General features: G+C 37.9%; 1 protein-coding gene across 5 annotated transcripts in view; it reads left to right on the top strand.

Annotated features, from left to right (window-relative positions):
• LOC145508636 (uncharacterized) overlaps positions 1-13,335 on the top strand; it is a 331,084-nt gene that overhangs the window by 183,812 nt on the left and 133,937 nt on the right. The window lies entirely within an intron of this gene.

The raw sequence follows: 13,335 nt of genomic DNA, 5'->3' as shown, positions 1-13,335 counted from the left end.
TTTTTTCAATAATACAGGCCCAATGATTTCCAGTTATTTAGCATTTTCACCTCTATTATCTCTTGTGGTCTTCACATCAGCTTTCCAGAAGACAGAGTTAATATAAAGGAAAAATTAATTCACAAAGGACAGATTCAGAGATTGGAGGAGGTATGCAAATTCCCCAAAATAGACAGCTATTGTGATCCTCACTGAAACCAGATCTTGCAGTTTCAGATCTGACTATCTTCTAGTAATAACTGTATTTTTTAAGATATATTTCTCTCATTCATTCTTTCCATTTTCCAATACCACCTCTTTTCTCTCTGAATTCTACAGTTTTAGTTAATTGTAAAAATTTGAATTCTTGTATTTCACATATATTTCAAGGCTTTATCAACATTTGAAATATGTACAAATGAAGTGCAATCCAGAAGGATTTCTGAATGGGGTAAATGGTCATCTTTCCAGGTTATAGTGAAACATCTGTTTAGAGGGACCATGTTCTAAGTAGGTTTCAGAAATGAGAACAATGACTCGCAGGATGTGAGAACTGGTGAGTCCCAGAACAAACATCTGGCTCTGTGGTCTTCAAACTTTCTGTTGTTGTTTAGTTGCTAAGTTGTGTCTGACTCTTTGTGGCCCATGGGCTGCAACACACCAGTCTTCCCTGTCCTTCACTATCTCCCAGAGTTTGCTCAAGCTCATGTCCATTGAGGCAGTGATGCCCTCTAGCCATCTCGTCCTCTGTCACCCTCTTCTCCTCCTGCCCTCCATCTTTTTCAGCATCAGGGTCTTTTACAGTGAGTTGGCTCTTTGCATCAGGTGGCCAAAGTATTGGCGTTTCAGCATCAGTCCTTCCAATGAATATTCAGGACTGATATCCTTTGGGATTGACTGGCTTGATCTTCTTGCTGTCCTAGGGGCTCAAGAGTCTTTTCCATCACCACAGTTCAAAAGCATCAATTCTTTGGCACTCAGTCTTCTTTATGGTCCAACTCGCACATCTATACATGACTACTGGAAAAACCATAGCTTCAACTGTATGGACCTTTGTTGGCAAAGTGATGTCTCTGCTTTTTAAAATGCTGTCTAGGTTTGTCATTTTTGTTGTTGTCAAATTTAAAAAGAACTTTTTCCACACTCAATGTACTTTTATGAAGCAAATGATAAATAAGCAGATTTTTTTTTTTTTTTAAAAGGTAACTTAAATGGAAGCAATATAGGGCTCAAGAGTATTTGCATTTCTACCATGCACTTCAAGGCTCCATGGAAATCAATTTGGAAAAGAAAAAAAGGAAGTGAGGCCCTGAGAAGAAGAGTGCCATGATGAGGCCATTCAGTGAATCAGATCTCCTGATTTGAGTACAGGATTCTTCCTGCTACTCCATATCTTCTCGTGAGCACACAGCTCTAAGTCAACATGTCTGGCCTGACTTACTTTCCCAGATAAGGTGAGGGAAGATTTGCTTCCTGGGTCCTAGACTCAGCTCTCTACTGTTTACTGGGGAGTGCCTTCTGGGCATCCTGTAGGATCTTCCAGGTCAACTTGCTCCCCCAAAACCTTGCTGCTTAATCTCATTTTTAGGCTTCTCTCCAGTTTCACTGTGCTAATAGCTGTCAGTAGTAACCCAATCCAGGAAAATTTAGGAGTCTTCACATCCTGTCTAATTTTCACACCATCTAATCTCTCAACAATTAGGTTTTAATTTGTGTATGTACTTTTCTCTCCATGAAGTTTTTTTTTTTTTTTTCAAACTTTGTTTCATTGATTCATTCCTTTAAATCCAGAGTTTAAGAAGAATGACCTATCTACCTCCCATGTTCTTCTCTTTCTGGAAATCCTCATAGGAAAAATGAATCTGCTCAACAAACTAATAAAACTCCATTTCTCTTTCTTCCTTTATCTACTCAGTAACTAAGGATTTAAAAATAGTATGTAGAATTACATTAAACTCAACATCATCATAATACATTCCCCATATCAAAAACCCCATCAGTAAATCCACACCTATTTCTATTACCAGTTCCTTAACAGGCACAAGGTTTTTGTTTCAAAACTGCTAGGTTGGCTGTGATTCTGGGGCAGCCAGGCCTTGGTGCAGACATGCACTGAACGTGAATTCCTAGCAATCCCCAACATGGTTCCACAGAGTAGGTATTGGTTTTGATCAGTAAATGTAGATATACAATACTATCTATCTTTTTCTCTAAATAAAATAACAGAATTCTGAGCTCTTCATTCTGCTTGGATTTGAGGAAATTTAGTCTCATTCGTTATTGGAGTTTGTGAGGATCTGAAATGCGTAAGCAGTGCATGGGAAATGAGAGCAGGCCCTTTTATCTCTGGACAGGCATGGTTGCCGCCTGCATCTCAGCTGTGCATGCCAGCCTTAAATGGCTCCCTTCACTGAGGCAGCTCCCTATTCCATGCCACACAGGAGACAGGGTGATTTTTGACAGAGATTGAGAAATGCCTGAGTCTAGAGTCCAGCAGATACTTTGTATAGGCATGCACTCAGCAGTCTCTGCCTCTTCAGGAAGCAGCCAGCAGCAGTCTTGGTCAGTGTTAGAACTCAGTCGTTTTGATTTCTCTTGAAAAGTTTAATTTCTTCTGTTTTTGCATTCCTTTCTAAAATACTCAAGCCACTAATGTTACCACCCAAATCTTGGCTTTCTCTGCCCTTTGATGCCAAATAAATAACACAGAGACAAAGTCTGGAGGAAATAGAAAGGCCGTTTTGATCCTCAGCCGGCCAAGCCGAGAGAGAACACAGCAGGCTAGTGCCTCAAGAACCCTGGTTCTCCCCCCACCCTACCCCCACCTCCCCACATGGGGAATCTGAGGGGATCCTATAGAAGGGGCTCCAAGTCTGGGGTAAGTGATGAAGAACAAAGTAGTGAGCATACAAGCATGCTCATCCTATTGGGCCTTCTTTCTGAAATGCAGAAAGCTACAAGGTCTGCTTGTATTCATTATACTCATTACATTCATTGGAAGGACTGATGCTGAAGCTGAAACTCCAGTACTTTGGCTACCTGATGCAGAAAAACTGACTCATTTGTAAAGACCCTGATGCTGGGAATGATTGAAGGCAGGAGGAGAAGGGGATGACAGGATGAGATAGTTGGATGGCATCACTGACTTAATGGACATGAGTTTGAGTAAGCACCGGGAGTTGGTGATGGACACGGAAGCCTGGCTTACTGCAGTCCATGGGGTTGCAAAGAGTCAGATATGACTGAGTGACTGAACTGCCTGACAAGGTCTACAAAAGGAGTGCCAGGAAGGAAAGCACCAGGTACAGGATGTAATTTGCATAGAGTTAAGGGGTGGTAGGTGCAGGGATGTAATTTACATAGTGTCAGGTTAATTTTGTGGAATATAGACTACAGATTAGTAACAGTTAAAGTAAAATTTAAAAAAATTTTTTTCGATAAGGCAGTCAAGAAAAAAGCATTCTTAGTGAAATTTTCATACTTTGTGTTGGCATTTCCTACTGTGCTTATAATATCTTCTTTGTTATATAATATCAATTTTTAATAATATTTTTACCTCATCCTATTTTTCTTCAAGGTTGATCATGAGTATTTAGTGAGAATATACTATCAGTCACAGTGAAAATAAAGCAGCATTTTAATAAATATTTTTTCTCTTAAATAAAATAACTAAAAGAAAAAAAACTAGATGTTATTAACTCTTTCACGCCCATTTATGTTTCTTCTTTAGTCTGTTCTTTGTTTCCTTTACTTGTTCTCAGGAGAGGAAACACTCCATTTCTATTTTTGCTGCAACGCTAGGAGTAATATTTTACGTATTTTTATGTTTTTGTCCAGTTTATTTTCAAACACCCTCTAAGGCAAAAATGCATATCATTTTTTGCAAGCTTAGTGCTAGATGGTGAAGGAAAGATACAAAGAAAACTAGTTAATCGCTTTTAACTACTGCTTGAGTTGTTGATGCTGTGTTAATATTTCTCGTTTGACATACTGACATTAAAATGACCGTATCAAGATTCCATTCTTGTTTAGAGTCTTATCTTGGGCTTCTAGGTAAGTGCTAATATGGGGGGGAAAGATCTCTACCAGAAAATCTTCAGTGGGCAATTATAACTGGAGGTTATCCAACTGCCTACACATCTTCTGAGCACCTGGCACAGCATCTGGGCAGAGGCCGATGTGGCATTTCCTGCTTGATTCATCAGTGCCTGTCTTGTGACCAGAGGCTGGGACCTAAGCAAATATCCTTTGTAAGCACAATTGTCAACAGTTCATTTTAGAGACTTCTGCAATGGAGTTTTGGCAGTTTTTCTCACTTAAAATTTTAGGAGCAAAAAGAATCGAGATGAGAATATACTAGCTGGCAGTTTTCTGTTTCACTACTCTTCCCAGGACTTCTTTTGTGTTAAGTCATTAAAATTTACTTTTCATTGTTAGTTCTGTTACTCTTTGCTAACAAATCTGCACGTGTACTTCCTCCTGCAACATACGCCATAGATCTGGAGTTGAAGTGTTCCACAGATGAACAGAAGTGACATTTCTGTAGGTAATGAACAGTTTTCTAGAGTCACTGATATAAACGCCACCCATTTGTCTGAAAACATAATCAGATGGATAGTTATTTGCATGAAAAGTGTAGAACTGTGGTTCATGAGGCCAGAGGGAGTAGTGTAAGGGACATGAAATTAAAAGCTCATTTACTTGAATTTATATTTATGTCATTTACTCCCATCTGGGTAAGCTCAGAAAATCACTTCCTCTCTTTTGGCTTTAAGATTCCTATATATTAAACATGCTGGATAAATCATGGGTAGTTTTCTTCTAGCTCTGTCAATCTAGGAGTTAATGAACCTGAAATAAAATAACTGAGATTTTATTTATCACTATGTATCATATATTTACCTGATCCAAAGCAGTTAATTAGTTGAAAGTAAGGTTAATTATAACAATATACTTCATAGTTTTTTGTTTTTTTTTTCTGGGCTCCTACTGCTTTTGCATTCCTCTTTAGCTACAGCTTTTTCTAAAATTTCTGAGAAATATCTCCTGAATCTAGCCTTTGTCTGGGGAGGAGATACATTTTATAAGTTCATATTTTTATTTAACTAGCTTGTTTCCAACCATCATTGCCAGCAGTTTTTGAAAAGAAAAGTCCTTGTAGGCTTTATATCGTTGACAGTAACTAAGAGGGCCTGTTCTAAATTTCCTTTTAAAACTCTAAATGAGTATAGCTTTACCCAACAACTTTAATAAGTAATAACTCCAAGCTAAGTATTACCGTATGTATGAACTAGAAAGAAAAGCAAGAATATTAAACCATCTCTTCTCTTAAAGCAGTCACAGTCTAGTGAGAGAGACAGACTTGTAAATAAGCAACTAGGAAACAGACAGCTGGTAATTTGGGTGTAGGGAGAAGAGGTTATGGGAGCACAAGAAAGGAATAATTAATTCACATTCAGAGGGGAAATAAGTTGTGGAAGGTTTCTAGAAAAGAAAAGATGTACCTTTAATGAGGTGAGAATAAATTTATCCTAGAGTTTAAAGGAATGAACCTTATGAGATGGAAGGAAAAAGTGGGAGAAGAACCAGAGGTGAATAAAGAGGATATGTTAGGAGGAGAGGACATATATAAATAAATTCCAGGAAATTATTCAAGGGTAGAAGGGAAAGAGGATAATATAAGAGCTGAGACTAAAGAGGTAGACAGAGGCCTTGCATGTCAGGGGGAGTTTGGTATTCATCTTGGGGGCTAGAGAAACCACTTAAAGGTTTTATGCATAATACTACCAGTTTGGATTTCAGATCAGTACTCTGCAGGGAGATCATGTATAAAGTTGTTACAGTCAGTCATAAAAGGATGATGACTTAAACCAAAGAGCTAATAAATTTAGTGATAACTGAATAGAGGATAAAAGGGAGTAGGGAAGACAATGCCTTGGTTTCAGGTTTGTCTTGTTTTACTGTGTTTTAGTGCACCCTGGCTGCTTAGTAGGAATTTTCCAAAAAAACAAAAAAAAAAAATTTAAACTGGGGAATTAAGCAGATCTGTGTTTCAAAGAGGTCATTAGAAGATTTTTTTTTTAAAAAAAGAGAGGGCCGTAAAGGATGGTGACAAGCACGTCTGTTAGGCCATTGAAAAAGTCCACTGAAAAGATAGAAGATCTAAAATTCATTAAAGAAAAAAAGTTAAAAAGTAAAATGTCTTTAGGCTTGAAAGATATTTACAAGGACGGTAATAGGACAGAGTGCATAGAATAGCCTGGAGGAAGACAGCACATCATCCCTCAAAATAATCCACGAGGAACTACCATCTTGTGAAAAGTCCCTCGAGGATGACTAATGTTTTATTAGATTTTTTTCCCTATGACTGATTTTCAGATGACCAAGTCTTTCTCTCTGTTCTCCCTTCATGCTTGAAGAGTGATTTATGGTCACATATTTGGAGAAGGCAATGGCACCCCACTCCAGTACTCTTGCCTGGAAAATCCCGTGGACAGAGGAGCCTGGTAGGCTACAGTCCATGGGGTCGCAAAGAGTCGGACGACTGAGCGACTTCACTTTCACTTTTCCCTTTCATGCACTGGAGAAGGAAACGGCAACCCACTTCACTATTCTTGCCTGGAGAATCCCAGGGATGGCAGAGCCTGGTGGGCTGCTGTCTATGGGATCGCACAGAGTCGGACACAACTGAAGTGACTTAGCAGCAGCAGCATTATTTATATTGAACTTTAACTACAATATTGGAAAGAAAAAGGTATTTCTGTGCCAGGATGGTATCAGGGAAAGAATAAGATGTCTTGTTATGCTCTTTACTATGAGAGAAACAAGTATTATTCATTACTGGTAAAGGTCACAGGGAGTGTTATTTGAGGGTACATTCACTTCATTTACCATAATCTGTGTTATATATGAGATTGGCCTTGGTCAAAGTCAACCAGCAAGGCCACAAAGAGTGTTGGATTGCGGTACAAATGTGAGTCTGACTGTGTGCTTGTCTCAGTTTTAAGCACATATTAAATGTTTAAATGTCAACATTTGTTACTTTTTTATTATTATTTTCATAGAATAAGAAGTGTAGTTTGTATTTAAATGTATAGAAAGGAGCAAAAAGAAGACAACTACTAATAACTTCCAAAGAGGGACAAGAGATTCTTTTTTTAAAACATAGAAATGTAGTTAATTTACAATATCGCGTTAGTTTTGGGTATATAGCAAAGTGGCTTAGTTATCTATCTGTATAGATGCATATTTTTCAGGTTGTTTTTCATTATAGGTTGCTGTAATGCATTGAATATAGTGCCCTGAGCTACAGTAAATCCTTGCTGCTTGTCTATTTTATGTAAAGTGTGTGTCTGTGTGTTCAGTAGCTCAGTTGTATCTGACTCTGTGGTGGACTGTAGCCCCTGGCTCCTCTTGTCCATGGAATTTTTTAGGCAAGAATAGAGTGGGTTGCCATTTTCCTCCTCCAGGGGATCTTCCCAACTAGGGATTGAAACCCTGTCTCTTGCATCTCCTGCATTGGCAGGCAGATTCTTTACCACTCTGGCACCTGGGAAAGCCCTTATGTACAGTAGTATGTATCTGTTAATCTCCTATTCCTCATTTATCCCTCCACCCCTTCCTTTCACCTTTGGTAATTAAAATTTTCTTTTCTATGTCTGTGAGTCTGTTTCTGTTTTGTATGTAGATTTACTTACATTCTGTTTTAGATGTCACATATAAGTGATATCATATAATACTTCTTTCTTTGTCTGACTTGACTTAGTATGATACTCTCTAGGTCCATTCATGTTGCTGAAAACGGCAGTATTTCATTTTTTTGTGGCTGAGTAATATTCCATTGTGCATATATATATAAGCCACATCTTTTTTTTTTTTTTTAATAAATTTATTTATTTTAGTTGGGGGCTAATTACTTTACAATATTGTAATAGTTTTTGCCATACATTGACATGAATCAGCCATGAGTTTACATGTGTTCCCCTTCCTGGACCCCCCACCCACCTCCCTCCCCATCCCATCCCTCTGGGTCATCCCATTGCCCCGGCCCTGAGCCTTTGTCTCATGCATCGAACATGGAATGGTGTTCTGTTTCACATATGATAATATACATGTTTCAATGCTATTCTCCCAGAGCGTCCCACCCTCACCTTCTCCCTCAGAGTCCATAAAATTGTTCTATGCATCTGTGTCTCTTATTCTGTCTCGCATATAGGGTTATCGTTACCATCTTTCAAATTCCATATATATGCACTAGTATACTGTATTGTTGTTTTTCTTTCTGGCTTACTTCACTCTGTATAATGGGCTCCAGTTTCATCCATCTCAGTAGAACCAATTCAAATGTATTTTTTTTAATGGCTGAGTAATACTCCATTGTGTATATGTACCACAGCTTCCTTATCCATTCGTCTGCTGATGGACATCTAGGTTGCTTCCATGTCCTGGCTATTGTAAACAGTGCTGCGATGAACATTGGGGTACACGCGTCTCTTTCAATTCTGGTTTCTTCGGTGTGTATGCCCAGCAGTGGGATTGCTGGATCATATGGCAGTTCTATTCCCAGTTTTTTAAGGAATCTCCACACTGTTCTCCATAGTGGCTGTACTAGTTTGCATTCCCACCAGCAGTGTAAGAGGGTTCCCTTTTCTCCACACCCTCTCCAGCATTTATTGCTTGTAGACTTTTGGATAGCAGCCATTCTGACTGGTGTGAAATGGTACCTCATTGTGGTTTTGATTTGCATTTCTCTAATAATGAGCGATGTTGAGCATCTTTTCATGTGTTTGTTAGCCATCTGTATGTCTTCTTTGGAGAAATGTCTGTTTAGTTCTTTGGCCCATTTTTTGATTGGGTCATTTATTTTTCTGGAATTCAGCTGCAGAAGTTGCTTGTATATTTTTGAGATTAATTGTTTGTCTGTTGCTTCGTTTGCTATTATTTTCTCCCATTCTAAAGGCTGTCTTTTCACCTTGCTTATCGTTTCCTTTGTTGTACAAAAGCTTTTAATTTTAATTAGGTCCCATTTGTTTATTTTTGCTTTTATTTCCAATATTCTGGGAGGTGGGTCATGGAGGATCCTGCTGTGATTTATGTCGGAGAGTGTTTTGCCTATGTTTTCCTCTAGGAGTTTTATAGTTTCTGGTCTTACGTTTAGATCTTTAATCCATTTTGAGTTTATTTTTGTGTATGGTGTTAGGAAGTGTTCTAGTTTCATTCTTTTACAAGTGGTTGCCCAGTTTTCCCAGCACCACTTATTAAAGAGATTGTCTTTTCTCCATTGTATATTCTTGCCTCCTTTGTCGAAGATAAGGTGTCCATAGGTGCGTGGGTTTATCTCTGGGCTTTCTATTTTGTTCCATTGATCTATATTTCTCTCTTTGTGCCAGTACCATACTGTCTTGATGACTGTGGCTTTGTAGTAGAGCCTGAAGTCAGGCAGGTTGATTCCTCCAGTTCCATTCTTCTTCCTCAAGATTGCTTTGGCTATTCGAGGTTTCTTATATTTCCATACAAATTGTGAGATGATTTGTTCTAGTTCTGTGAAAAATACCATTGGTAGCTTGATAGGGATTGCATTGAATCTATAGATTGCTTTGGGTAGTATACTCATTTTCACTATATTAATTCTTCCAATCCATGAACACGGTATATTTCTCCATCTGTTTGTGTCCTCTTTGATTTCTTTCATCAGTGTTTTATAGTTTTCTATATATAAGTCTTTTGTTTCTTTAGGTAGATATATTCCTAAGTATTTTATTCTTTTTGTTGCAATGGTGAATGGTATTGTTTCCTTAATTTCTCTTTCTGTTTTCTCATTATTGGAGTATAGGAATGCAAGGGATTTCTGTGTGTTAATTTTATATCCTGCAACTTTACTATATTCACTGATTAACTCTAGTAATTTTCTAGTAGAGTCTTTAGGGTTTTCTATGTAGAGGATCATGTCATCTGCAAACAGTGAGAGTTTTACTTCTTCTTTTCCTATCTGTATTCCTTTTATTTCTTTTTCAGCTCTGATTGCTGTGGCCAAAACTTCCAAAACTATGTTGAATAGTAGTGGTGAAAGTGGGCATCCTTGCCTTGTTCCTGACTTTAGGGGAAATGCTTTCAATTTTTCACCATTGAGGATAATGTTTGCTGTGGGTTTGTCATGTATAGCTTTTATTATGTTGAGATATGTTCCTTCTACTCCTGCTTTCTGGAGGGTTTTTATCATAAATGGATGCTGAATTTTGTCAAAGGCTTTTTCTGCATCTATTGAGATAACCATATGGTTTTCTTCTTTCAATTTGTTAATGTGGTGTATTACATTGATTGATTTGCGGATGTTAAAAAAACCTTGCATTCCTGGGATAAAGCCCACTTGGTCATGATGTATGATCTTTTTAATATGATGTTGGATTCTGTTTGCTAGAATTTTATTAAGGATTTTTGCATCTATGTTCATCAGTGATATTGGCCTGTAGTTTTCCTTTTTTGTGACATCTTTGTCTGGTTTTGGAATTAGGGTGATGGTGGCCTCATAGAATGAGTTTGGAAGTTTACCATCTTCTGCAATTTTCTGGAAGAGTTTGAGTAGGATAGGTGTTAGCTCTTCTCTAAATTTTTGGTAGAATTCCACTGTGAAGCCGTCTGGTCCTGGGCTTTTGTTTGCTGGAAGATTTCTGATTACAGTTTCGATTTCCGTGCTTGTGATGGGTCTGTTAAGATCTTCTATTTCTTCCTGGTTCAGTTTTGGAAAGTTATACTTTTCTAAGAATTTGTCCATTTCTTCCAAGTTGTCCATTTTATTGGCATATAGCTGTTGGTAGTAGTCTCTTATGATCCTTTGTATTTCTGTGGAGTCTGTTGTGATCTCTCCATTTTCATTTCTAATTTTGTTGATCTGATTCTTCTCCCTTTGTTTCTTGATGAGTCTGGCTGATGGCTTGTCAATTTTGTTTATCTTCTCGAAAAACCAGCTTTTAGTTTTGTTGATTTTTGCTATGGTCTCTTTTGTTTCTTTTGCATTTATTTCTGCCCTAATTTTTAAGATTTCTTTCCTTCTACTGACCCTGGGGTTCTTCATTTCTTCCTTCTCTAGTTGCTTTAGGTGTAGAGTTAGTTGATTTATTTGATTTTTTTCTTGTTTCTTGAGGTACGCCTGTATTGCTATGAACCTTCCCCTTAGTATTGCTTTTACAGTGTCCCATAGGTTTTGGGTTGTCGTGTTTTCATTTTCATTCGTTTCTATGCATAATTTGATTTCTTTTTTGATTCCTTCTGTGATTTGTTGGTTATTCAGAAGCGTGTTGTTTAGCCTCCATATGTTGGAACTTTTAATAGTTTTTTTCCTGTAATTGAGGTCTAATCTTACTGCATTGTGGTCAGAGAAGATGGCTGGGATGATTTCAATTTTTTTGAATTTACCAAGGCTAGATTTATGGCCCAGGATGTGATCTATCCTGGAGAAAGTTCCATGTGCACTTGAGAAAAAGGTAAAATTGATTGTTTTGGGGTGGAAAGTCCTGTAAATATCAATTAAATCTAATTTGTCTATTGTATCATTTAAAGTTTGTGTTTCCTTGTTAATTTTCTGTTTAGTTGATCTATCCATATGCGTGAGTGGAGTATTAAAGTCTCCCACTATTATTGTGTTATTGTTAATTTCCCCTTTCATACTTGTTAGTATTTGCCTTATATATTGTGGTGCTCCTACGTTGGGTGCATATATATTTATGATTGTTACGTCTTCTTCTTGGATTGATCCTTTGATCTTTATGTAGTGTCCTTCTTTGTCCCTTTTCACATCCTTTATTTTAAAGTCTATTTTATCTGAAATGAGTATTGCGACTCCTGCTTTCTTTTGGTCTCCGTTTGCATGAAATATGTTTTTCCATCCCTTCACTTTCAGCCTGTGTGTGTCCCTAGTTTTGAGGTGGGTCTCTTGTAGACAGCATATATAGGGGTCTTGTTTTTGTATCCATTCAGCAAGCCTTTGTCTTTTGGTTGGGGCATTCAACCCATTTACATTTAAGGTAATTATTGATAAGTATGATCCCGTTGCCATTTACTTTGTTGTTTTGAGTTCGTGTTGAAACATCCTTTCTGTGTTTCCTGTTTAGAGAAGATCCTTTAGCATTTGTTGGAGAGCTGGTTTGGTGGTGCTGAATTCCCTCAGCTCTTGCTTGTCTGTAAAGCTTTTGAATTCTCCTTCATATCTGAATGAGATCCTTGCTGGGTACAGTAATCTGGGTTGTAGATTATTCTCTTTCATTACTTTAAGTATGTCCTGCCATTCCCTTCTAGCCTGAAGGGTTTCTATTGAAAGATCAGCTGTTATCCTTATGGGGATCCCCTTGTGTGTTATTTGTTGTTTTTCCCTTGCTGCTTTTAATATTTGTTCTTTGTATTTGATCTTTGTTAATTTGATTAATATGTGTCTTGGGGTGTTTCGCCTTGGGTTTATCCTGTTTGGAACTCTCTGGGTTTCTTGGACTTCTGTGACTATTTCTTTCCTCATTTTAGGGAAATTTTCAACTATTATCTCCTCGAGTATTTTTTCATGGCCTTTCCTTTTATCTTCTTCTTCTGGGACTCCTATGATTCGAATGTTGGGGCGTTTCATATTGTCCCAGTGGTCCCTGAGGTTTTCCTCATTTCTTTTGATTCTTTTTTCTTTTTTCCTCTCTGCTTCGTTTATTTCCATCATTCTATCTTCTACCTCACTTATCCTATCTTCTGCCTCCGTTATTCTACTGTTGGTTCCCTCCAGAGTGTCTTTTATCTCCTTTATTTCATTATTCGTTCTATATTGACTCCTTTTTATTTCTTCTAAGTCCTTGATAAACATTTCTTGCATCTTCTCAATCCTTGTCTCCAGGCTATTTATCTGTAACTCCATTTTGCTTTCAAGATTTTGGATCATTTTTATTATCATTATTCTAAATTCTTTTTCAGATAGATTCCCTATCTCCTCCTCTTTTGTTTGGTTTTGTGGGCATTTCTCATTTTCCTTTACTTGCTGAGTATTTCTCTGCCTTTTCATCTTGTTTAGATTGCTGTGTTAGGCGTGGCCCTTCTGTATTCTGGCAGTATGAAGTTCCTCTTTATTGTGGAGGTTCCTTACTGTGGTTGGGGTTGGACAGGTGGCTTGTCAAGGCTTCCTGGTTGGGGGAGCTTGTGTCGGTGTTCTGGTGGGTGGAGCTGGATTTCTGCTCTCTGGAGTGCAATGGAGTGACCAGTATTAATTTTTGAGATGTCTATGGATTTGGTGTGCCTCTGGGCAGCCTGTATATTGATGCTCAGGGCTATGTTCCTGCGTTGCTGAAGAATTTGCGTGGTATGTCTTGCTCTGGAAGTTATTGGCTCTTG

This window comes from Giraffa tippelskirchi, chromosome 6 (genome assembly GCF_054371585.1).
Source record: "Giraffa tippelskirchi isolate mGirTip1 chromosome 6, T2T-mGirTip1v1.2.pri, whole genome shotgun sequence".
NCBI lineage: Eukaryota > Metazoa > Chordata > Mammalia > Artiodactyla > Giraffidae > Giraffa > Giraffa tippelskirchi.
This window is presented reverse-complemented; position numbering and strand designations above follow the sequence as displayed.